This window comes from Sus scrofa, chromosome 4, assembly GCF_054392235.1.
Source record: "Sus scrofa isolate SSC_HxYL_T2T_F1_AM1 chromosome 4, Sscrofa_HxYL_maternal_Yorkshire_Landrace_v2.0, whole genome shotgun sequence".
Taxonomy (NCBI): Eukaryota; Metazoa; Chordata; class Mammalia; order Artiodactyla; family Suidae; genus Sus; species Sus scrofa.
This window is the reverse complement of record NC_139386.1, coordinates 128,653,570-128,678,483: the sequence shown is the minus strand read 5'-3', so window position 1 is coordinate 128,678,483 and position 24,914 is coordinate 128,653,570. Positions and strand designations below refer to the sequence as shown.

Below are 24,914 nucleotides of genomic sequence, written 5' to 3'. Positions count from 1 at the left end.
AAGCCACCCTCACCCCTGTTCTGCTCCACGCTCATGCCCTTCTCCCCGGGGCATGATTGGCTGGCAGTCTGTCTGCTATCCTCCCACTCCCTGATGCCCCATGTCCTTCTCTGCTCAGAGTCCCTTCTGGGATTGCCCGTGACCTCCATGGTAAAATCTAACCAGGGTTAGGGCCCTGAGACCCCTCCGGTCCTGCTTAGGTCACTTCCACGTGTGGACCCTATGCTCTGGCCGGAATCACATCTTTTCTAGTCTTGGAACACCTGGTGGTACCCATGCCACATCTCAGTCCCTTCTCTCCCTCCAGCCAGCTGTCCTGTCCTTTATCTGCTTGTCCCAACCCAGATCGTCCTTTTCCACTAGGCGAAGACGGTGCCTTTCCTCCATGAAAGGTGTCCTCATTACTCTGCTTCAACCTTCTATTTCCCCCTGAACTTTTGTGACATTTAATTTCTATTGACATTTGTCACATCTGTGCTTACATTCTCATTTTGATACTGGCTTATCCAGCCAATTAATTATCAGCTCCTAGAGCTGATATTCTACTTCTTAGACTTTTTCGATTTTTACGGTCTCCCACGGTTTTGAGTGCTGTGTCTCAGGGTAGTAAGTTATTTGGTGAAGACATATTGATTGAATGAGAACCATGTACCTAATTCATTCCTGAGTAATTGCAGGGTTCCCCAGCTTGGGAATTGTACATTTACCTGGGAACTGTACATATATATATAGTTACATATAGTTATGTATATATAGTTATATATAGTTATATGTAGTTTTACATATATATATAGTTTTTTTGCTTGCAAGATGGTGATAATTTTATTCCAGAAAAGAATGGATGGGACAAAGCTAAATTGGACATGTGCTATTTTTCAGTGTTGTGTACTTTTATTATTACTTAAAATGAATTTGCTCCCTAATTCAGATGTAATCGAGGAAGCCAGTGTCTATGGGGTGTGGCCCTATTCCCCCGGTGAACTTTGGTAAAAGCTGGTAGCGTTGGATTTTACTAGATATCTTCGGGAAAAAGGAAACCGCCAACACACAATTTCAGTCGAGTCATCCTACTAATTAGAAGCCTCAGAGGAGAAAGCTACAACAAGCTTGGTTATGCAACCAAGACGATGCCTTTTCCTTGAGAAGTTAAAGCTGAGGCACATGCCCAGCCTGTGTTGTGGGCACCGTCAGACCCTACACCCGTCTCCCCTCGTAATATCTCCACTTGGAGGACCTGCCAGCACTTGAACTCCTGGCAGCTGAGGCTGGCTCCTCATTTCTGTTCTGAAATTCTTCATCCCACGTGGTGGCACTACCTTTCAGAGTTCCCAGGGGGAGGGGGGGACCGTGGGAGTCAGGGGAGCCCTCCTGTCCTCTTTATCCATCCCACTCCTTATGCTGACTGTCCATCTGAAAACCCCCGCTGTCTTCCACTCCTGCTCTTAGTCGCCTCGGTTCAGCCAGGGCAGACGCCTCTTCACGGCGTGAGTTTCCCCGGGGCCCCTGGCCGGTCTTTCGTGCCTGCAGGGGAGCATCTTCACCTCTGCTGGAACCTGTTTCTGCTCTCTCTGAGTCAGATGCCCTTCTCTCCTGTCCGCCTGGAGGGAAACTCATCCTTGGAAAGCCCGTGTCTTTGGTCTTTTTCTTTGGTGTCTCTTCTGCTGGGCCATCTTTGATTCTCCCCGCGAGTGGAGCTGTCCCCTCCCCTCCGCTTGTGTCAGTCCCTCGTAGGCCCAGAGCTGCCGTCTCGCACTCGCTCCGCTTAGGGTTTCCAGGCTGTTTGCTGTTCTAGACCGTGAGCCCCTGGGATGACGGAGTGACTTCCTTGATTTCATAGCGCTGTGCCCGGCACCTGAGAGCGGATGCGCAGTGACTGTCTGCGGACTTCTTTACGCACGCAAATCGTCACAGGCTGGTGATCCAGCAGAAGACGGGATACGCTGTCCTCTCATTTAAATGGGGCATCTTGGAGCCCCCATCACCGCCCTCCACTCACGGCATGCCTTTGCCGGCTCTGCTGTCCGTGCATTTGACAGGCAGCTCTCCTCCTCTCTCTCCTCCTCATCAGCCACGGCCCAGCGTCAGCGAGCATGTTTCCCCGCCATCTGCTGGGAGCAGTGGAAGAGTCACTGAATTTGGAGGAAGTAGACCTGGGAACTCATCCTGGCTCTTCTATGTGACCTTGGACAAGGCAAGCATTTTTTCTCAGCCTTGTTTTCCTTCTGCACAATGGCAGGGCCAGGGCAGTTAGACTACAGTGATTTGAGGCATGCTCGGGGGTAGGGCAATAGCTGCAGGTGGGGCTGGATCCTGCCTTCAGTCAGCACAGTGGCTCCATCTTGGTGTGGTTTTTTCGTTTATACATCTTGGTGATATTTAGGTTGAACGAAGTATTCCTCAGTCAAAACCTACTTGAAAATCCCCAGCTTAAACGAATTCTGAAATCCCTTTTCTTCTTCTGTTATCTTAGGAACCACATTGGCTAAGAAGAAAAAGGCTGTGATGGGTTTCTGCACAGAATTATTATCAGCTAGGAAGAATTCTCCCCCTTTAGTTTTCTTAAAATTGAAAACTAATCATAGGTGCAGCTGGTTCTCTGAACTGACTTGACTTGTCCAATCCTGGCTGGTTTGTATCTTTGTCTTTCCCACCTTCGTTCTCAGTCCTGCGGAGATTTGCCAGTTGACTATGAAACACGGCTCTGCAGTGAGGTCATCTTGGAGATGAGCTTTCTGCTCCAGGAGATCAGAGGCAGGCCCAGACTTGACTTGTTGTGAGTTGGGTGGAGAGGGAGCCACTGGGCACTGGCAGGATTCATTCAGTGCCCACCATTTAAAAAGTTTTTTTGGAGTTCCCATCATGGCTCAGCTATAATGAACCCGACTAGTGTCCATGAGGATGTGGGTTCGATCCCTGGCCTTGTTCGGTGGGTTAAGGATCCCGCATTGCTGTGGCTGTGGCTGTGGCCAGCAGCTGCAGCTCTGATTCGACCCCTAGCCTGGGTACTTCCATGTACTGCACCTACGACCCTAAAAAAAAAAAAAAAAATTTGAGATGCAAACTTTAAAAAATTCAGTGCATTCAAGTATAAGAGATAAAAGGCATTAGCCAAATAGCTGCCACACGGAAAGTGTGCCAGGGCGACGTGGGAGGTGGAAACAAAGACTGGGCTGTGTCTTCTCTTCTCGAGCCTGCGGACCAGAAAGCGTTCAAGAAATGATTCCATCAACCTAAAAATTCCAAGTTCAAACATGTTTTTTTCTTACTGAAAATAAAAAGAGAACTTAGGAGCGACCGTGACCGTGTTGGTATAACCTTCCAAGATGCCTTGAGTTCAGACTTGCTCTTGGTGATCTGAACCTGAATTCTCCGTGGTTTGTACATTAATGGTTCAACAAGGAGAGGGCGCATTACAAATTTGTAATAACTGTTACTCAGTGACTGACTTACTGTTTGTTTTATTTTTTTTTCATGATGCAGACTCACCAGAGAAAGCATGGACTTTGGCCTCCACACCTTTCCACATGCTATGCCCGCAATCTAGAACATTCTTCCCCACGTCCTCACATCTCCTCACCACGGTTGACTGGTTCTTTAAGTCTCGGTTTAGCATGTGGCAACCCTTGGGAAGCCCTCCTAAGTCTGGGTTTACACACCCCTCTTGTGTCCTCTGAAAAGATCTCGTACTTACCCTTGTTATCGAGGGCACTTGGAGTTGATGGAAGCAGCCCGTTCCATTATCACCACAGTCTGTGATACTTGTATGCAGCACTTACTGGCCACTAACCATAAACATGCTTAGCAACATGCGAATCCACTTAATCCTCTCGTTGCTGTGAGGTGTGGACAGCTGCCATCACCATGGCAAACATGGGCCTAAGTGACTTGCCCACAGGCACAGAGCCAGCACGTGGCAGAGCTGGGCTTCTACGCCAGGCAGTCTAGCTCTAGAGTCTATACTCTTCAGCGTGATGCCAGGAGAGGCTTGCTTGCAGATATAACCCAGGGCCTAGCAATTTGCTGGGCACGTGGGAGGCAGGAAGGCATGCGTGTTGGAAGAGCGGGTGAAGCGTGAGCCTCATCTCCAGGCACGTCCTGCCTGGTGGCCTGGTTGCAGGGAGCTCTAACCTGAAGTCAGGAGCGGAGATTTCAGGAAAGGTGTAGACCCACAGCTGCGGGGGGAGAGACTCTGTGGGAGCTGGGGCCTGACCATGGGGGCCCAACATTCCCCCACGGGAGGCCGGGGGGGGGCCACCAGGCAGTGACGGCCCTTTCTGGTTGAATCAGGACAACCCAGGATGTGCCCTGTTCTGAATCTGGAACTAGTCACCCCAGATGACCGCAATTTTAAGAGAAATGTTATGTATTTGATTTGCAGAAGTCTATTAAGACAAACCCAAACATTTTCTCTCAGTGCTAAGCAGCAGAAACATTAAACCTGCAGGAATCATCTGTGCAGTGGGATTTGAAGGCACAAAGAGAAAGCAATTTTCTTCCTATAAGAATTTTGAGCTTAAAGAGCTTGCGTGGAGGAAGCTGCTGCGCGCCTCCACCGTTTGCAAAGCCCCAGGTACACGGAGGGAACAGAGGTGAGCAGAGGCTGGCGGAGGAGGAGGGGTGGGCGGACGCATCCCTGCCTGCCCTCATCCTGAGTGCTTGCTGCTAAAATTGACAAGGGTTTTAACAGTGCTCATTTATATTTTTTTCTGTTTTTGTTTTTTTAGGGCCGCACCCGCAGCATAAGGAAGTTTCCAGGCTAGGGGTTGAATCGGAGCTTTAGCTGCTGGCCTATGCCACAGCCAAGGCAAACCGGATCCGAGCTGCATTGGAGACCAGTGCCAGATCCTTAACCCAGTGAGCGAGGCCTGGGATGGAACCTGCGTCCTCACAGACATTGCTTCAGGTTCTTAACCTGCTGAGCCATAATGGGAACTCCAAGTTCGAGTAGGTTATAATTTATAATTAGATACATTACAGCAGGGATGTGAGAAAGTTTGCTGTAGCAAAGTCTGTGCTTGGTCCTGGCCCTGCTTCCCGAACATGCTGGACTCCTTCCCAGCACAGGGTCCCGGCTCTTCCCCTGCCCTGGGACCCCCTCTAATTCCTCCCTCTTCCACCGAGGCTTCCCGACTGCACTGCTCACTAATCTCTCAATCTGTGCATCTGTGCTAGAACTAGGCACTGGTGGTCAGATGGCAAAGGCAGTATGACATGAGACCCTCCCGCCTCTGGTCCTCTCTGGCCTGGTGGCGTCTCAGAAGTGACCTGGGGGTGGAGGTGGTCTTATCACCCACCACATATGCAGACACAGGCACAGGGACTGAAGCTCTACTAATGGTGTCTGTGTCCCTCCTAATGGGAAGCATCCCTTCTGGGCTACAGAATAGAATGTGCTGGAGCAGCTTCATCACTGGCTTATTTGTTAACCAACTCAGGGAGAGCTTGGCTGAGGAGTCTGACTTATGTTTGGGGCATTGGTCTTTATTAACCTTATTGCCTGTCTCATCTTGATCCTCTGGTTTTATTTTATGTTTTTAAAGGAAACAGAAGCCAACCCAAAAAGAACAAAAAGGTTTATCGCCCCAGAGCTGGCAGAGTCACCTGGGGGCCCGCCTCTCAGTTCTAGGTGCCATCCCTTACCATGTATCTGAGCCGTGTCTGCGACCTACACCACAGCTGATGGTAATGCCGGATCCTTAACCCACCGAAGCAGGCCAGGGATCGAACCTGCATCTTCATGGATCCTAGTCAGGCTCTTAATCCTCTGAGCCACAACAGGAGCTCCTGGAGTTCTACTTCCGACTCTACCCCCAGCCCCCGAGACTGAGGACAGATCCAGATCCCTTCCTGCCCAGGCCTGTCCCAGAAGGAACCTCTGCGTCATCCCGGCTCAGCCCTGAGAGCGGAGGCAGGAGAGGAGTGGACCAATGTGAAACGCACTCCACTGGGCTCCCATCAGACTTGACCTCAGCCCTGGATACAGCCCAACCTGACTCCTCCTGCGGAATCTGAGCTCTCTTCGCAGCAGACATTCAGTCTGGGGCACAGGGCAAGAATCTCACCAACGCCCTTGCAGTTGGCACTGTTTTCAAACAAGCCAGTCTGGACTGGCCTGGCACCTGTCCTGCAAGGGGAAGGACACAGGCCTCCTCTCATTCCATGTCCCCGGGTACAAGTTTTACTAAGACCTTCTTTTTCCCAAGACCAGGCAGTCACCAGCCCCAGGAACTGGGTTCTGTCACCAGCCTGGGCCTCCCTCCTGAGGAGATGCTGGAGGCAAATCCCTGGCCCCCTGCGAAGTGCTGGCATTGGGGGGCTACTGACTGTCTCACAAGGAAGAGGGGAACAGGCCTGTTCCCACTGACCACACTGAGCTGGGGGAAAGGAGAGCGTTTGTTATTTTTCCTCTATTCTGCTAAATGCACAGGCTTGGGCAGCAGTCAGACCTGGGTTCAAGTCTCAATTCTGCCACTTTCTAGTTATTTGCCTTTGGGCCAGCTGCCCGCCTCTCTGCAATTCTGTTTCGCATCTGCAGAGTGGGGACAGATGCCTACCTTGCAGGGTTGTTATGACGATTAAATGAAAAAACCTCCGGCAAACACACAGCAGAGGGCCTCACTGCTTGGCGAATGTTAGCCGCTCTCAGCCTAGAGTGTCTCTCAAGAGCAATGGGACTTGCATTTTAAGACAACGTCCCCACGAATCATGGTCAGGACCAAATCCTGACCCCACAGCCCAGAGGCAGGTCTTTCCATGCCACCCCGCTCACCGCCCTGTGGCGCCAGCTACTTTTGATTGAAAAACTGAGAACTGTAAAAATGAAAAGCCCCAGGCAAAGACTGGCCTGTCCCTGACCACAGGGGCCGACCCAAACCCCAGGAATCTCTGGGCTCAGATCTGCTCTTTCTGCCCTGGCAGCATAGCCCTGAGATCAGGATGCTCAAGTTCAAGGTACTGACTTTGAGGCTGCCATGCCTCCACCCACTGAGCACCGAGCCTTTGCTTACTCATAATGAGACCTTCAGAAGAGCTACTTCCTAATCTCCTGGAAAATCCTGCGGTCTGCTTAGCAGAGGAGTGAGTACCAGGAAGTCGGGGCTGTGATAAGAGATGGCATTTAGAACTGAGAGGCCCCCAAGTAACTCTGCCGGATCGGGGCAGTAAATGTGGGGGGTTCAGATACTGTGTTGCTGTGGCTGTGGTGTAGGCCCCTAGCCTGGGACCTTCCATATGCTGTGGGTGCGGCTCTAAAAGGAAAAAAAAAAAAAGAAGGCATTTGGTCATCGACTTCAGTGCCTCATTTTATTTATTTATTTATTTTATTTATTTATTGTTTTTGTCTTTTTGCCTTTTCTAGGGCCGCTCCAGCGGCATATGGAGGTTCCTAGGCTAGGGGTCTAATCGGAGCTATAGCCGCCAGCCTACGCCACAACTCACAGCAACGCCTGATCCTTCACCCACTGAGCAAGGCCAGGGATTGAACCTGCAACCTCATGGTTCCTAGTCAGATTCGTTAGCCACTGAGCCACGACTGGAACTGTCAGTGCCGCATTTTATAGATGCAGGAATTACCCAAAGATACTGCAGAAATGATTGGGAATCAGGTCCCCTGACATCTTAGTACTTTTCTCCATCATATTGTTCCATCCATATTATAATTTTATGCTTAGAATTTGGGGTTAACTATATTTTTATGAATAAACATAAGGAGTAACTCCTTTCTCTTTGCTAAGAACCCTGACCCTCGTAGGGGTGAGCCCTGGCAGCCGTGTCTCTTCCAGGTAAGCCTGCTCCGTAAAAGCTGGACTAGTCAGAACCATTCACTTCTCATTCTGAGACTCTGGCCTGATTACATGACATTGGGAATTGGGTCATGTAAGCTGCCTCAGCTCTAGAAGGAAGGTCTTTAAATTCCTTTGCTGAGGTTTTACAAGCTGTCTTGCCCTGGTTCATGGATTTCATCTTTCCAATCAAACCCGTATTTATTGGTACTAATTCAGGTTTCTGCTATTTGCAACCAAGAAAGTCGTTTTTTGGTTTTTGTTTTGCCATGCCTGAGGTATGTAGACCATGGCATGGGGAGATTCCTAGGCCAGGGACTGAGCTCACACCCTAGCAGCGATGCAAGCTGCTGCAGTGACAGTGCCGGATACCTAACCTGCTGCACCACGAGGGAACTCCCACAACCAAGAAAGTCTCAACCAGGAATCTTAGAGGCTAAGAACAAACCACATCTGTTACTTTCAGGTCTGAGTTTTAGATTTAGAAGCCATGATTTTTTGGATGGAGGTTATGACAGCATTGCTATTTGGGGTGATGAGGCTTATGCGAAGGCTTAGTCTACCTGGAACAATAAAGAGGCTGAACAGCACCCGGAGGGGCTTGTCCTCAAAAACACTTACTTTCTTTTGTGTTCTCTTAAGAGTCTTGACTTGTGTATGAATAATACTTACATGATACAAGGTGGGAAAATGCTTGCATTCCCGGAGGGCAAACTCATTCCAGAAGCAACCTCTGTTGCTTCACCTGTAAGGTAGCCATAATAATACCTTCGTCGTCATGTGAAGAAGGATGAGTTGTATTAAATGAAATAAAATGAGATAGCATGGGTGTGAAGAGAGGCAGATGAATTCCAGCCCTACTTTGCTTCTCAGTAACAGTCCGAGTTTGGCAGATCGCAAATCTCCCAGAGCTTGAGTTGACCTCATCTAAAAAGCGGAGGTCGGAATAAACGCGTCACATGATTATTGGGAAGCTTCTGGCTCCTAACGGGAATCTGGCAAATGTTAGGGTCCCTCTCACACCCATTGTGTCCTCTCAGCTTCTGTGTTTGCCACGGGCGGCTTACAGAGGCACGGCCTCTGCCACGAGGATATCACCGCCGGGGTTGTTGGAGTTTATGAACAGAGATGACAGTTTGAGAACAAGAGGTCTCAGCCCAGCGCATCTGAAATACAGCCTCTGAGAGGAACAGCCAGGTGCACACGAAGGCTTCTACATGGCTGTTAAGACGAAGGGCAGCCCAGCTGGGCGTGTGTGTGTGTGTGTGTGTGTGCGTGCATACAAACAGTGGTCCCCTGAAACTCACTTTTGTCATTTGGTGTCTGAAAACTCATTGTGTATTTCTGAGTAGTATCTCTGAGTTGAGGGCTCTGGGAAGGGTGGCAGCGTGGCAGTGGCCCCCCCGATATTTGATTCTGGCCTTAATGGCACTGTATACATGTGCCAGGGGGCATCCTGGGCCAATAGGCCACACCTGACTAATAGGTAGAGTTTTGTTGTGATTTTTGTTTACAGCAGATAGAAATTCTTTTTTTTTTTCTCTCTCTCTCTTTTTAGGGCCACACCTGTGGCATATGGAGGTTCCCAGGCTAGGGGTCCAATCAGAGCTGTAGATGCCAGCCTACACCAGGGCCACAGCAATGCAGGATGCAAGCTGCACCTGCAACCTACACCACAGCTCATGGCAAATGCCAGATCTTTAACCCACTGATAGAGGCCATGGGTCGAAACTGCGTCCCCATGGATGCCAGTCAGGTGTGTTAACCACTGAATCCACTTAGCCACAACGGGAACTCCCGAAATTCTTGACTGTAAGGCCAAGAAACAGCTCTGTCATCCAGAAAAGGCAGCCCCGCCAAGTGTCATAGGTATGATGCAGTGGAAAGAACACGGGATCGTGGCAGACAGATGGGGGTGGATCCCAACTCTCCTACTTACCTGTTATGTGGTCCTGACCCTCCGAGTCCTGGGGGAAGCCTCTTAAGGTTGGGAGAGTAATATCTAGAATTAAATGGCATAAAATAAATGTCACGTATGTGGCAGTGCTGGACATATATGTCCTTATTTTAATAAAATAGCCATAATATGACACAAATATCATTTTGAAGACTACTTAAAAGTCCGTTTTAATCGAAATAAACCAATTCCTAGATCTTAAACTTCTCTTAAGATTTCAGATCTCTTTATCCCAGGTCAAAAGCGGATGTTGACAGGGCACCCCAGCTGCCCCGCCCCCCCACCCCGGTCCCCAGACATCATGGGCAGGGGAGAGACCATCATTGCTGGAGTTCGTCCAGACCCCTTGGCCTCTGTACCAAGACATATGGGTCCTTGGCTGTGTTTCCCTAACGCCAGCCACTCGAGGCCTCATGCTAACGAATGACAATGACTGCGTGACTGTAGTTCTCTAGAGTAGAATACTGTCCTTGTTGGCCATCTCTTCAAGTTCTGAGCATGGTGTTCAAAGTTGATTATGGCTCTCCTGAAACTCAATTGTAAATATTTTTGATGCCTATGTTGGAACTTATTGTTCAATTAATAACATCAGGTTGGGAGTTACTGTTGTGGCTCAGCAGGTGAAGAACCTGACGTAGTGTCCATGAGGATATGGGTTCGATCCCTGGTCTTGCTCAGTGGGTCGAGGATCTGGCGTTGCTGTGAGCTGTGGTGTAGGTCGCAGATGCAGCTTGGATCTGGCACTGCTGTGGGTGTGACACAGGCCTGCAGCTGCAGCTCCAATTTGACCCTTAGCCTGGGAACTTCCATATGCTGCAGTGCATCCATTTATATACATACATACATACATACACACACATATATAAATATATATATCAGGTTGGTGTTTCTTAGATTTTTTTTTTTAAGGTGTCAACTACATACTCACAAATGTCATGAGATTACACACGCACATGCACACATGTTTAAATGTTTATGGCCTAAAAACTAACAGACAATTTGACATAGAAAAGCTAAAATGCTTGAGGTAGGCCCCCCGTAGCTGATTTAAATGGAATCATCTCCTAATGGCTGTTGAAAGCACATGACCAAGACTATTTTTCCATTTTTTTCTCTAGATCTTCAGTGGCGTCTTGCCCGATAGTCAATGAGGCTCGACCCCAGCAAATACCAGTCAGGATTTGGCAGGTAAAAGGCAATCCTGCGAAGCATAAGCCAAAGAAATTATCTGGGGAGTATGCAGGAAACAAATGTCTCAGTTCAGAGTCTGGCGATCGGGTGGTGGCAGAGCAGAGCTGTTAGCCCTTTGGCCAAGGGCTGAATGTGAGGGCCCAGCCCACCCACAGAGAGCCCCCTTGGTCATTTCAGATCGCTCATCTGAGTAGCTGCTTGGTGCGGGGAACAGAAAAAAGAAACCCGAGACATAGCTCTTGGGCTCTGGGATTGTAGACTATGAAACAAAATGTTCCAGCCCACAGCGCTGTCTACCTTCGGGAGAGATGCCACTAGCTGTGGAAAAGGCACCGAGGTGGGACAGGTCTGGGCTCTGAAGGCTCATCGGGCTTGGATCTTGGGGTGAGCATGGGTGGTGAGCTACGGGGAACAGCACCCAGCCTTCATGCCATCAGCAGCCTGGATTTCCTACCATGGTCAGAATCACGAGAGCATAAGGCGGCAGTTTCTGCAGGACTGGGCTCCATGGATGAAGCAGCTCCAGGAACCGAGTGTGCGGGCTCTTGGTTGGAATGTCACTGTTGTCGTCATCACAAAACATCTATCAATGTGTTTATCATCGTTGGCTGCAAGACGCTAGGCTGTGCGAATCAGGTCGGGCTCAGTTCTCTGAGACGATGTAATTGGCATTGCAGAGGTAGAGAGCTGACGTGGCCTGCGCCCAAGTCGCCCGGGGTCTTTAGTAACCCAACGAGCACAGGTTCTGGCCTGTCGGGAGCTCCTGGAGCCCCGACTTGACCAGACATGGATCTGCTCCAGGCTCCCATCCCCAGCAGAGCCGGGGTCCTCCGGCATCCGCAGGGCCCTCAGTGGCCTTGGGGCCCCAAGGCTTTCATGCTTACACAACCAGCACCCCTCGCTGCCCTGGGTTTGAGGGTTTGAGGCTACAGAGGGTCCAAGACCACAGCCCGGGAGCCCTCAGGCCTAACTTTCCCAGGCGCCTCTCTTCTCAGGAGACTGTGTCTTTTGGAGCCCACACTGAGCTTTGCAGCCCCGGGCGACAGAAGATTAGGAAGGATTATCAAAGGATTAGGGGGCTTTGCTGAGCGAGCACGTACGGGGTACTTTCTGCCAGAGTGATTTTTCTGAAACGGCTCTGGTCACGCCACCCTCTGTGGCCCCACGTCTCCCGAAGCTGCATTGGGAAAAGCGTTGCCAGCCGTGTCTCTGCAGCGGACTCGCCCAGCAGAGTGGCTGGTAAAGCGCAGATTCCTGGGGCCACTCCCTGACCTGCTGAATCCGAATTTCTGTGTGCAGGCTTCAGGAACCCAGTTAAAACCAGCTCCCCCGCCGATTCTTACGTACGCTGCCGTTAGGGGACCGAAGCACATCACCGGGTAAAGTCCAGGCTGCCCGGCCTGGAGGACCAGGCCCCGCCAGATGTGGCTCTGCCCGTCTCCACCCCCACTGCTAGCCACACCGGGGCACCTCACAGTGTCAGGGTCTCCCTCTCATGCCCACGATGCTCCTGCTGGGGGCGCCTTCCCACCCACCCCCCGCTGCTGCTTCCATTCCTCAAATCGGCACCTGATGGTCTCACGGACCAGACTGCCTCCCTGACACACGTCTCAGCGGCGCCCACCCTGGCTCGTTCGGCCCCTGTCCGGCTCCCCAGGGGACGATGAGCTCCGTGAGATGGGCCCTTGCCTTGTCCTGGTTTCCCCGGGTGTATGTACCATGTCGCTGGCCCTTCCTAGAGGCTCAGACACAGCCGGGAATAAATCACGTTTTCAAGTTAGAGGCCCCAAAGCCTTGGGTCGACTTGGGTTGAGTACACCTTCTTAACAAAACCCAAATACTGGCAGTGGTGCTTGTTTTTACATTCTGGTCTCTTAAAGACGACGGCAAGAATATTAAAGAAGTAACAAACCCAAGCCATGAGGTTGACACCTTACTGGAGATTGCTAGGCATGTACTATATGCAACACCCTCCAAACAGAGGTACAATCACAGTGTGGCTCTGTCCCAACTCAGCAAAGGCACACTCAGGGGGCTGCAGTTAGATGGTGGGTGTCGGATGGGTGGGCTACAGCTGGGAGTTGAGGGACCCGGGGGCTGAAACTAAGGTGAGGGTTCAGGACCTGCCAGGGGAAAGGAGTCAGGGGACTGGGTCAGCACTGGCAGGGGAGGGAGGGTTGGCACTTCCAGGGTGAAGTAACCTTCCTGGCTGCTGAAGGCAGCAAGCTGTAGAGCCAGGAACACCAGTCATTTAAGAGTCAGGAGCTGGACGAAGCTGGGCTAGGAATGGTGAAGAGTTTGGAAGAGGCAGGCTAGCCCTGCTCTCCAGGAGCCCTTGGACAGCGAGGCAGGCCTCAGGGACGGGGTTTTATATGGAAGGCCTTGTTCTGGGCAACTGAAGGTGGCTGTGGGCCCTGGGTGCGGGTCCACGGGATCATGACACCTGGGAAGGTAGGCATCTGGACCCAGACAGGAGCCCCTGATCAAATTCTTACCAGGCTCCTCTCTCTCCCTTTAAAAAGACATAGTAGCAGAGTTCCCATTGTGGCTCTCTCAGCAGGTTAAGAACCCCACAGAGTGTCCATGAAGGTGCAAGTTTGATTCCCGGCCTCGCTCAGTGGGTTAAGGATCTGGCATTGCCGTGACTTGCAGTGTAGGCCGCAGATGTGGCTGGGATCTGGTGTTTCCATGGCTGTGGTGGAGGCCTGCAGCTGCAGCTCCAATTTGACTCCTGGCCCAGAAGCATCCATATGTCACAGGTGCAGCTGTAAAAAGAAAACAACAACAACAAGAAACAGTAGAAATTTATTTCTCATACTTCTGGAGTTTGGAAGTGTGAGATTAGCATGCCAGCCCAGTAGAGCTCTGGTAAGAATCCTCTCTGGGCTCACAGTCTGTTGACTCCTCAACATACCTCCCTGTGGCCGAGAGCAGAGGAAGGCAGCCAGCTTCCTCGTTCTCTGACTCTGGCACTGACCATGGCTTTTGTGGTTTCAGAAAAGGCCGCCATTCCTCTTCCTGCTCCAACAACCGCAAATGGTGACGCCTTCGTCAGTCTGCCACCCCCAAATGAGGTCATTTGGTGAAGTGGTGAGCCTCTGAGTCTGCGTGTTTGAAACTTCTGCAACACTCTGAGAGCTGCGGTCCTTTTGCAGTAGGCGTCTCTGACAGAAGACGCGGGTCCCCAAACACTCGCTGCCTGCTTCACCTCTGCACACCCTTTTTTTCAGCCTTGCCCCGAAAGGAAGCTCATGTTTGGCCTCCCTGGATTAACCCAGTCTCTTCCCAGACCCCCAGGGGGCGTCAGCACAGGACAGTTTATTCTAAATGCCTCACCGCTTATGCTTCCTTAGCTTTCTCGAGTCCTTCTGACTCTCCATTTCCCGTTTGGCCAGTATCTGCCATTCTTTCCCCCTCATCAGGAGGCTGAATGAAGCAGTGGTGTTCACCAGACTGCCCATGGACCATGCTGCTGGGGAGCATCGCAGAGGCACATTCACTGTTTCTGTGTCCCCCAGCCTCTGTTCTGGGCCCCGGGCTCCCTGCTTGGCTGTGTCCACGACCTTGGGCGTGTGCCCACCCCCAGCTGGGGTATGGCCATCCTCCCCAGCCCTGCCGCACACAGCGTCATCATAATTTCAACTCCTTTACCATCCAACCCCGCTGTTCCAATCCCAAGGTTTGTTTCTCCTGGTGTTTTATTTATTTATTTATTTATTATTATTATTATTATTATTATTATTATTGTCTTTTTGCCTTTTCTGGGGCCGCTCCCATGGCATATGGAGGTTCCCAGGCTAGGGGTCCAATCGGAGCTGTAGCCGCCAGCATACGCCAGAGCCACAGCAATGCAGGATCCGAGCCACATGTGCAACCTGCACCACAGCTCACAGCAACGCCGGATCCTTAACCCACTGAGCAAGGCCAGCAATCGAACCCACAACCTCATGGTTCCTAGTTGGATTCATCAACCACTGAATCACAATGAGAACTTCCTCTCCTGGTGTTTTAAGCACGGCCACGCTCTTTGGTGGTGATTCTGGAAGTACTGTGCTTTTGAGAAGAGGGTCTGACAGGCATATACATGCAATTTTTGGCCTTTGCTTGATACTGGCCTGGTTCTCTGGTGCTGTTTTTAATTAAGAGGGAGGGAGGTGTGAGTGTGGGCTGAAGACAGGACTGGGGCCGTCAAGACTTGAGCCTGATCATGTCTCTGACATTGAGTCTCGTCTCCCTCTGTCCTTGGGCAAATTCCTCAACTTTTTTTTTTTTTTTTAAGATTTTTATTACTTTTTTTTTTTTTTATTATAGTTGACTTAACAATGTCCTATCCAAGTTCCTTCACTTTTAAAGAAAATTCTAATGAAGGATCCAGGACGTTTCTTGGGGATACATTAAATATTGTGGAAAATACTAATTACTAAAAATATCTTCTCAACTGCACAGCTGCCTCCTTTGGCAAATTCCAGATTTCTTTTTTGTAAGGTTTAGGGTCAGATACCCTGGTTTCCCTCTGATTGAGCCCCATCAGATGGCTGGTCCATTTTTTTCTTCCAAGTGGAACACCAGGCATGGACTTTCATTAATTGTAGCTATTTAAAACAAACTCCTGAGCAAATTCAAGTAAAATATAGCTATAAAAGCTAAGGCTTGTTGGCAAAGAAAGAGATGTGTGTGAGTCTGTGTGTTCCTGCTCTGGGCCACATGCTGAGTTATGTCACATCTGATCCTTGGTCCCTGGATGCTATCTGGTGACAGGCTGGTTGGACTGGGGGCTAGTGTGACTCGAGGGCTGTCTGTAGCCTTGCTGGGAACTTGGTGACTACGGAGTTTTGCTGCTGCCTGATCAACAATTCCTCCCCCTGGTCCAGCCGACTCAGCCCAGCTGGTTCTCAGGGCCAGCGATCTTGCCCTGTGTCTCTGCAGAAAAGGCTCTGAAGGTTGGGGAGGACCCTCTGTGGGGCTCAGGGCAGCCCACCCCAGGCTGGCAGGAAGGGTGTCGGGCCCTGGTGAGGACCTCTCTGCTGTGCAGGGGTCTCTAGGCTTTTTCTGGCAAGGAACCTTAACATCCTAAGCAGCTTGGGAGGGAGCACGTGTATTACCTCCCCCTCCAGGCCAGGCTCCTTCCCTGGGGTGGGCCCAGGGCCCGTTGCTGCCAGTACACGGGGCCTAGGAGACCGTGACAGCATTGGAATTGTCTAGAAGGCCTTATTTTTGGCTGTTGGGTGACTGAAAAATGACACTTCTATCACATCTCTTGTCAACCAAGCTAGGCTGCAGTAATGTGACCAAGATGCAGACTGATTCGAGCCACCTAATGGTCGTGGGAGTGTGCTGCACTGCTGGGCGGCTCTGCTCCACACACACACTCAGGGACCCAGAGTCCTTCCATCTGGTGGCTCTGCCGTCCTGCATCCTTGAGCTTGTTTCCATGGTGACCACAAAGCCAAGTCCCAGTCAGCAAAGCTGGGGACCAGAGCACCAAGGGAGCATCCAGTGTCACCTCCATCACTTCCACTCCATTCTGCTGAGGAGAGCTTGGGGACCAGGCCACACTTACCACAAGGCTTGAGAAATGCCATCTCCACCTGGGCAACTTTGCACTGAGTCACTACTGGTTATTGTGGAAGAGGGTCCTTAAGCCACTGAGCGAGGCCAGGGATCCAACCTGCATCCTCGTGGACATGAGTCGGATACTTCATTTCTGCTGAGCCACCATGTGAACTCCTCTAAACAATTTTTTTTTTTTGTCTTTTTGTCTTTTTGTCTTTTTTTTTTGTTATTGTTGTTGTTGCTATTTCTTGGGCCGCTCCTGCGGCATATGGAGGTTCCCAGGCTAGGGGTTGAATCGGAGCTGTAGCCACCAGCCTACACCAGAGCCACAGCAACGCGGGATCCGAGCCGCGTCTGCAACCTACACCACAGCTCACGGCAACGCCGGATCGTTAACCCACTGAGCAAGGGCAGGGACCGAACCCGCAACCTCATGGTTCCTAGTCGGATTCGTTAACCACTGCGCCACGACGGGAACTCCTAAACAATTTTAAAATAAGTCCTTGTTTTGCACAGAGCCTTCCAAAGCTATGTAGCCGGCTCTGCCTGCCATTTCCCAAAGTAGCATTTTCACGCTACCCAATTCAACATTTACTGAAAATCTGCTTTATGGTAAGACAATCATGAAAGAGCATAAGAGGGACGTGAAGGTGAGCGAAATTCAATACCTGGCAACTTAAGATCGATCCAGCTCCAGCCGGGGTGAGAGCAGTCATCGGAAGCGTCTTCCGCAGGCTGCTGTGAATATTCAGGGTGCGGGGTGGCCTCTGATGGTGGGGGCGGGGGTGGTGCTGTCAGGAGTCGCGAGTGGTGGTGTAAGATATCGGCTCTGGGAGGGTAGTTTTTAGATGAACTAGATCAAGCCTACAAAAAATAGAGAGAGAAATCATACAAATATCTACGTATCTGTAAGAATAACTTGATCCCTATGCTGTACAGCAGGGGGAAAAAAATCTATGTATCCATCACGTAGTTTTGTCAAGTCTTAATATGTTACCTTGTTATTTCAGCTATATATATACATATATATACACACACATATATACATATATATATTTATTTATTTGTTGTCTTTTTAGGGCCACACCTGTGGCACATGGAGGTTCCCAGGCTAGGGGTCAAATCAGGGCTGTAACTGCTGGCCAATGCAGAAGCCACAACAACATGGGATCTGAGCCACACCTGCAACCTACACCACAGCTCGTGGCAATGCTGGAGCCTTAACCCACTGAGTGGGGCCAGGGATCAAACCCACGTCCTCATGGATACTAGTCGGATTTGTTTCCGCTGAGCCATGGCAGAAATTCCCTCTTCAGATATTTCTAGGAAATAAGGGAGTTCCCCTTATCATACCTACAGCTGAGCCTCCTCTGCGTCTCTCCGTGAATCACATCCTGCTCCCCCGCCACCCAGAAGCAGTCAAGTCCTGAATTCAGTGCTCATCATCTCAAGCATGTTTTTTTACTGTATATACTTGTATCTATCAATCATCCTTTGTACTTTCTCGTTTTAAATTTTATAAAAATCGGAGTTCCTGTCGTGGCGCAGTGGTTAACGAATCTGACTAGGAACCACGAGGTGGCGGGTTCGGTCCCTGCCCTTGCTCAGTGGGTTAACGATCCGGCGTTGCCGTGAACTGTGGTGTAGGTTGCAGACGCGGCTCGGATTCCACGTTGCTGTGGCTCTGGCATAGGCTGGTGGCTACAGCTCCAATTCGACCCCTAGCCTGGGAACCTCCATATGCCGCAAGAGCGGCCCAAGAAATGGCAAAAAGACAAAAATAAATAAATAAATAAATTTTATAAAAACGGCAGCATGCTCTATTCCTCTGTTAACTCACATGTACTTACTGAGTAGTCACTATGGCCAGGCACCAGCTCAGCACTGGCGGGGGGTGGGGAGTATGGCTGGCTCACCCACCAAGCGGACCATCACCATTGCTGGCACGCTGCTGTCTTGTCACCGAGTGTGCCAAGCAGATTGGCCTGGTCACGCTGGAGATGCTCTCCCCGTCTCCACGATGGAGAGCCATGACCATTTTGTACCAGCCTGTGCCAGACGGCTCCTTAATCATCTGTGAGGGCGGCCACGTTCGGTGCAGCGATGCTGCGGGCGGCCCCCTTGCCGTCCATGACCTGGGTCCCCCACCTCCAGATGCCTACTCAATCCAGGGACAACACACCAGGCCTCCACCCTGTTCAGCTGAGCTGGGCCAGGTGGCAAGACCACGCCTTCCCTTTGCCGTGATGCACAGTGAAATTTGCCAGAACAAACGCCCGCTTTCCAGAGATAAAAGGCTCTTGGGCGAGACTGGATGCATTTAGTCAAACCGACCGTGAACTCGCCATTCTAAATAGCTTGACAGGCTACATGGTCAGGCACCGAGGCACCAGCATTAAGGAGATCTGCCAGAGGTCCAGGGCCCAGATCAAAACCGCCAACCCAATGCAAGGCTCTCCCGGTAGGAGAGTCCTATCCCTGGTTCTTTGCCAGTATTCACCTGGCCCAGAGTCTAACCAATGCTAGGCTTTCCTGTGAGAAGAGCGTGGGGTACAGCTAGAAAAGCATAATTTCCCTCATAACCCCTTTATGCTGTTTCTCACGATCCAGCTGTGTAATTTCTGGCCAATGATTTCCAGGTTTTAAATTTTTCCTAAGAGTTCAGTTTCTACATGACTTTATCATCCCCTAAGAATTTAAAAATTACATTCTCTGTTCAGCTATTAATTTGGGACTTCATGCTTTCGTTTTATAAACTTTTCTCTGTTTCTAGTTTAGTTTTGGTGTTTTGACTCATGAATTTTCTTTCTGTTTGTTGATAGGAACTGTGAGAGTAGAATGTTGAATTGATTTAGTTCTATAATGTCAAGAATTTAAACATTTTAAAATGGATTTGTTAACAACAACCCAAAAAAGTAAAGAAAATGAACAAAAGCTGCTGCCCTCATGGAGTCTGTAGTCTAGTTGGACAGACAGAAAATAAGCAAGAAGAGTAAGTAATGACAGCCACTATGTTAGGTGATGATAACTGCTGAGATATGAGAGGAAGCAGGAAGAGGGATGGCGCCAGGATGGGGCAGTTGATATTTTAGGTTGAGCAGCCAGGGAAGGTCTTGCTGTCTCTGTCCTGCTGCCATTAGATATTTTTGCTGTTAAGTTCTGAGATTTATCTATTTTGAAATATGTAATTTTAATGCATTCACTTCCACTGCTCCAAGACAGCCATTGCAGGAATTGGACACAATTCATTTATTGACTCTCTGGCTGATCAATATTCAGATTATTTCTTGATATTTTGCTATTAGAAATCAGGCTATGGGAGTTCCTGTCATGGCTCAGCCGTTAGCGAACCTGGCTAGCATCCATGAGGATGTAGGTTCAATCCCTGGCCTTGCTCAGTGGGTTAAGGATCTGGTGTGGCTGTGGTGTAGGCCAGCAGCTACAGCTTCAATTAGACCCCTAGCCTGGGAATCTCCATGTGCTGCAGGTGTGGCCCTAAAAAGACAAGAAGACCAAAAAAAAAAAAAAAAAAAAAAAATCAGGCTACAAAGGGCACACCTGACTGTGTCTCCGTGGGCACGTGTGCAAAGTTTCTCTACTACGGAGTAGTCCTGGGAGGACACGGTTGGGCCAGTGGACGTGCACATGTCAGCTTCGTTAGGAGTCACCAAGCCACCGTTTAAATTGACCAGAGCCACGCGCCTTCAGCAGAAAAGGGTTAACATGGCAGGCCTGAACCTGCTGCCTTGGAGAGTGGCTGGCTGCTGGGTGGGCCCTTGGCTGGCATTGGGGATCTCAAACATCTGGGGTGTTCCCACTGTTCTTCAACCGATAAGGCTGGTTTCCTCTGCCTCGACCGTGCAACCATCAACTCTGTGGTTTGCGCAGAGCACCTGCTTTCCTTCTGGGAGTCTGGAATGTGGCAGCCTGCTAGTTAGAATGTGCTTACGTGACACAAGAGAAACCGCAGGTGCCAAGTCTCTAACGGGCTTCCTGGGGCAGAAACATCACGAATGTGTTGCTGCATTTTTGCTGCTGCAAAATGACTTTTCACTCTGGATTTTCATCCTTGATTGAGCGTCTTTTCATATGTTCAATGACTATTTGAGTTTCCTGTCCTGTGATGTGCTTACATGGTCTTTGCTCACTTTTCTTTTGGGTTGTTTGTCTTATCTTATTGAATCATAATCCTTTATGGCTGGATACTAACATTCTGTTCATTATGTGCATTTAAAATAATTTCTTTCTCTGGGTCTATCTTCATTTTTTAGATTGTGTTTTATGGAAGTTTTTAATGTATTCAAATTCATCTTTCCCCCTATGGTAGTGTTTGTGTGTGTGTGTGCGCGCACACATGTGTTTGTCTTATGTGGTTTTTTTGTTTGTTTGTTTTGTTGTTGTTGTTGTTGTTGTTGCTATTTCTTGGGCCGCTCCTGCGGCATATGGAGGTTCCCAGGCTAGGGGTCAAATCGGAGCTGTAGCCACCGGCCTACGCCAGAGCCACAGCAACGCGGGATCCGAGCTGCGTCTGCAACCTACACCACAGCTCACAGCAACGCTGGATTGTTAACCCACTGAGCAAGGGCAGGGACCGAACCCGCAACCTCATGGTTCCTAGTCAGATTCGTTAACCACTGCGCCACGACGGGAACTCCTCTTATGTGGTTTTTGAGAGGTTGTTGTGGTTAAGAATACAGGCAGTGGAGCTGGACTATGTAGGTTTGAGTCCCAGCCCCTCCACTTACTGTTCTGCTTAGGTTAAGTCAACCTCTCTGGGCCTCTGTTCATTCATCTGTAAAGTGGAGATGATCACAATTCTTGCTTATCAGGTACTTGTAAGCATTAGATGATTAAAGAGGCCAAATGTTTAAAACAGTGCCTGGCACAGAGCTGGTGCTTGGAGTTAACAACCAATATTAATGTTCAAGAAAATGTTCTCATTCCAACGTGGTAAAGACGAGTGTCTTATGTTTTCTTCCTAAAATTTTCAAGTTTGGCTTTCAACAACAAGTATTGAGTTACTCTTCCTTTTCCGTTTCCTTCCTTTCCTGAACAATTCTTTTCTTTTTTTTTTTAAACGGCTGCACCTGCGGCAAGGTAGGGGTTGAGTCAGAGCTGCTGCTGCCGGCCTACACCACAGCTACAGCAATGCCAGATCCTTAACCCACTGAGCGAGGCCAGGGATTGAACCTGTGTCCTCATGGACACGATGTTGTGTTCTTAACCTGCTGAGCCACAACAGGAACTCTGCACCCAGATTTAAAAATTCATCAGCCCTACTGACTGTGCCATTATGCTTTCATAGAGCTTCTGGGTCAGCTGGGGAAAACCACGTGGAAGTTCAGAGCTGGGCCTCAAACACCAGTGGTTTAGGTCGGAACGGAGGCTACGTCTAAAGGCGTCTTGTTGCTTGAGGCGAGTGGGTGTGAGCAGGTAAATCAGGCTCAGGTACACCGTGGCTGCTGCGGTTGGAACACGAAGGATTGCCTTGTAGGCTGGGGCATCTGTCAAGACTGGAGATGGGAAATGATGGTTTCTGAGGCTGAAATCATCTCCATTCTCTGCCTTAGACTTGTCCTTGCACACCTGCTCTCCCAGCTAAACCGAGGTTACTGAAAGTCCCTGCCCTAAGGCAGAGGACAGGAGACGCGGGTCTCGAAAAAGCAGTCTGAAGCGCTCTGGCTCTTCCTCTAACTCCGCCTCCTCACTACAACAGAGGCGGGCACAGGTGCGTGGGCCCAAGCCAGCGGGCCCCTTCCATAAAGTGTCTTCTACAGCTGCTTTCAGGCTACGACAGCCAGGTTGAGGGGTTGCTACCGGAGACGTCATGACCGGCAAAGTTAAAACATCCGTACGATCAGCCCCTTCGGAGAGTGTGCCGACCCCCCTCCTGCCCCCGCCCCCCACGGCAGGAGAGTGTTAACACCACGCAAACATGGGCTTTGTCTTGTGTGCAGCTCTCCTCCCAGATCTTTCTGCCCCTCCCTCGAGCTCAGTGTCCTCCCCCCTCTTCTCCTACCCCTTTGCTTCTCTAGTAGCCACAGCAGGATCGACTCAGCTGCCAGCATCATTCAAGACCAAAGAGACTGCCGGGTTCTGGTGGAAAACCCGTAGCATCATTGCAAAGCAGGGAGGGAGCCTGGGAAGCTGTGGACCAGGTGCTGTGTGTGTGGTGCTTTGCGGGTGACACATGCCCCCCTGACTGTGGGATTTGGCTGCGAGCAGCTGTGGTCCCGTAGGAAAGCCACTAATGCCCAAAACCAAGAGGGTGACTGGATTGGCCAAAGCTTGACTCATGGCACATACATGTCCCAGCCTTGCCATCAGGCAGCTGCTCAGAAAGCCGAGCGTGTGTCATGGTGAGCTTTGGGAAAGGCTCTGAGGAGACCACGTTTTGGGGTCCTCATAGCATATATGTCTCAATTCTTAAAGTAGTAAGTTAAGCTAATTATGGCCTCCCTGATGACCCGCTCCGATTTCAACTTCTTGGCTTCCGGCTTTGGCCGACGGTACTGCAGAGCCAGCTTCCCTGTCGTTTAGGCCTCTTTTTTATCCCTTTCCTGCTTTCCCAAGGGGCTGCATGTGCCATGTGCGGCTTGGGTCTCTGTGGTCAAAGGCCCTAGAGGCAGACGCTGGGCCAGCCGGGCAGGGAATTCGGGGTTCTGGGTCTGGTGGGCATGTCCTCAGACACGGGAGTGAAGCAGCCCTCGGAGGACCAGACGGGGGCCCCAAGGAAGCCGGGATGGCCGGCCAAGTGATTTAATCCCTCTGTGACGTGGATGCCTTTTCCACTGAAACAGTCAAACTCACAATTACCGAAGGGCTTAGCTTTTGAGCACTGAGCTATTTCTCGCTCGACAAGCCCGTGGGTCTATGAGTCTCGCAGTGCCTGTGCCTCCCCAGCTTGGTGAACACCTTGGACGAAATGGGGCAGTGATTCCACCCTGGGGACACCAGGCGTCACGAACGGTTCATCTCAGAGGACCTGCTGAGGTACTGAATCTCCACATCGAGGAAACCAAACGCTCCACAGCCCAGGCCCATGGGCTGCGTCCCTTTGGTGCCTGGAGCAGCTGTCCCGGAAAGTTCCTGTGGCCACTTTTCCGGGGGGAAACCTCCCTTTCCCCACAAGCCCCCAGGCCTCGGGGCAGGCCGACCTCCTCGCTGGCCCGGCGCAGATACCTCGGCTGCTCCAGCGACCCGGACTCCCGAGCTCAGAGCTCTGCCGGGCTGTTTCCTTTCCTTAGGCGAGCCCGGCGGCAGGAACACCCGCAGCTCTCCCTGAGCTCTCCTCGCGTGTAACAGAGCGTCTCTTTTGATCGCAACTGTTCCCGAACCTCCAGTTCCCCAGAGGCAAAGGAAGGCTGGAGAATCCGGCAGCACGTCGCGCGCCTGGAACATCTCCTGAGGTTTTCTCAACTCTCCATTTTTCTCCTTCTTTGTAAACATCCCTTCTTAAATCAGATTGGGAGATTTTTCTGAACATGGATTAACAGGTTCTCAGGAGATTTGGGCCAAGTTTCCAACGTGAAGGTTCCTCAGACCCAAGCAAAGCATATGGACCTGCTGCCTCCTTCTGAGTGTTCCCTGCTTCTGTTTTGTGACTTGCATTGTTTTAAAGCACAGCATCCCTGCGGTTCTGCCTGCCCTTTGCTGCTGCCTTCAGGTCTTTGGCTCCCCGCCTGCCCCCCCACCCCCCGCTTTTGTTGAGATATTTTTCTTTTTTTTTCTTTTTTGGTCTTTTTAGGGCTGCACCTGAGGCATATGGAGGTTCTCAGACTAGGGGTCGAAATGGAGCTGCAGCTGCCGGCCTACACACAGCCACGGCAACTCCAGATCCAAGTCTTCTGTGACCTACACCAACAGCTCATGGCAACGCTGGATCCTTAACCCACTGACGGAGACCAGGGATTAAACCAGCATGGATACTAGTCAGGTTCCAAAACTGCTGAATCACAACAGGAACTCCATGCGGAGCTTTTAAAGTGTTCAGTTCAGCAAGTCTTTGTTGACTGTTTTCTCTGTGTCAGGAGCTGGGCAAAAGGATGAAAAAGACAGCCCTTTACCATGGAACAGCTCAGGTGCAGTAGAGACAGACAACTAAACTGAGCTTCCCTCCATGACCCACAGATGGGCTTCCAGACAAGCAGACTTGAAACCCAATAATACCCAGCTGACAATGGATAAGGTCTATTTACATGCGTTGCTAGTAGGGTGTTTTCTTCAAACCCTCTTGAAACTGACAGCACGAATACCCTGAACCCAGCCAAAACACAGACTGGGACTTGAACCCACGGTTTTAAATTCGAGTTACTCACCCTGTGTCTGGACTCACTAAGCTTCACGTCCTTCATGCCTCTGTATAGAAGGAATTCAGCGAGAGGTTAAGTGATAAGTAACAGAATTATTAGGACAGGACGCTTGTGAGAGAT

At 50.4% G+C, this 24,914-nt stretch overlaps 1 long non-coding RNA gene and 1 pseudogene across 2 annotated transcripts; one reads left to right on the top strand and one right to left on the bottom strand.

Annotated features, from left to right (window-relative positions):
• Positions 1 to 794: 794 nt before the first annotated feature.
• Positions 795 to 24,914, bottom strand: LOC146404252 (uncharacterized). 2 transcript variants are annotated; one of them, XR_014844755.1, is made up of 4 exons: positions 24,801 to 24,914; positions 17,151 to 17,346; positions 9,721 to 9,783; positions 795 to 3,029 (listed from the first exon to the last, which is right to left on the bottom strand). It is a non-coding gene; the product is annotated as an uncharacterized LOC146404252 (long non-coding RNA). The 2 variants fall into 2 exon arrangements; XR_014844756.1 differs by lacking the exon at positions 795 to 3,029 and adding an exon at positions 4,700 to 8,708.
• Positions 18,386 to 19,042, top strand: LOC110260490 (poly(rC)-binding protein 1-like; annotated as a pseudogene).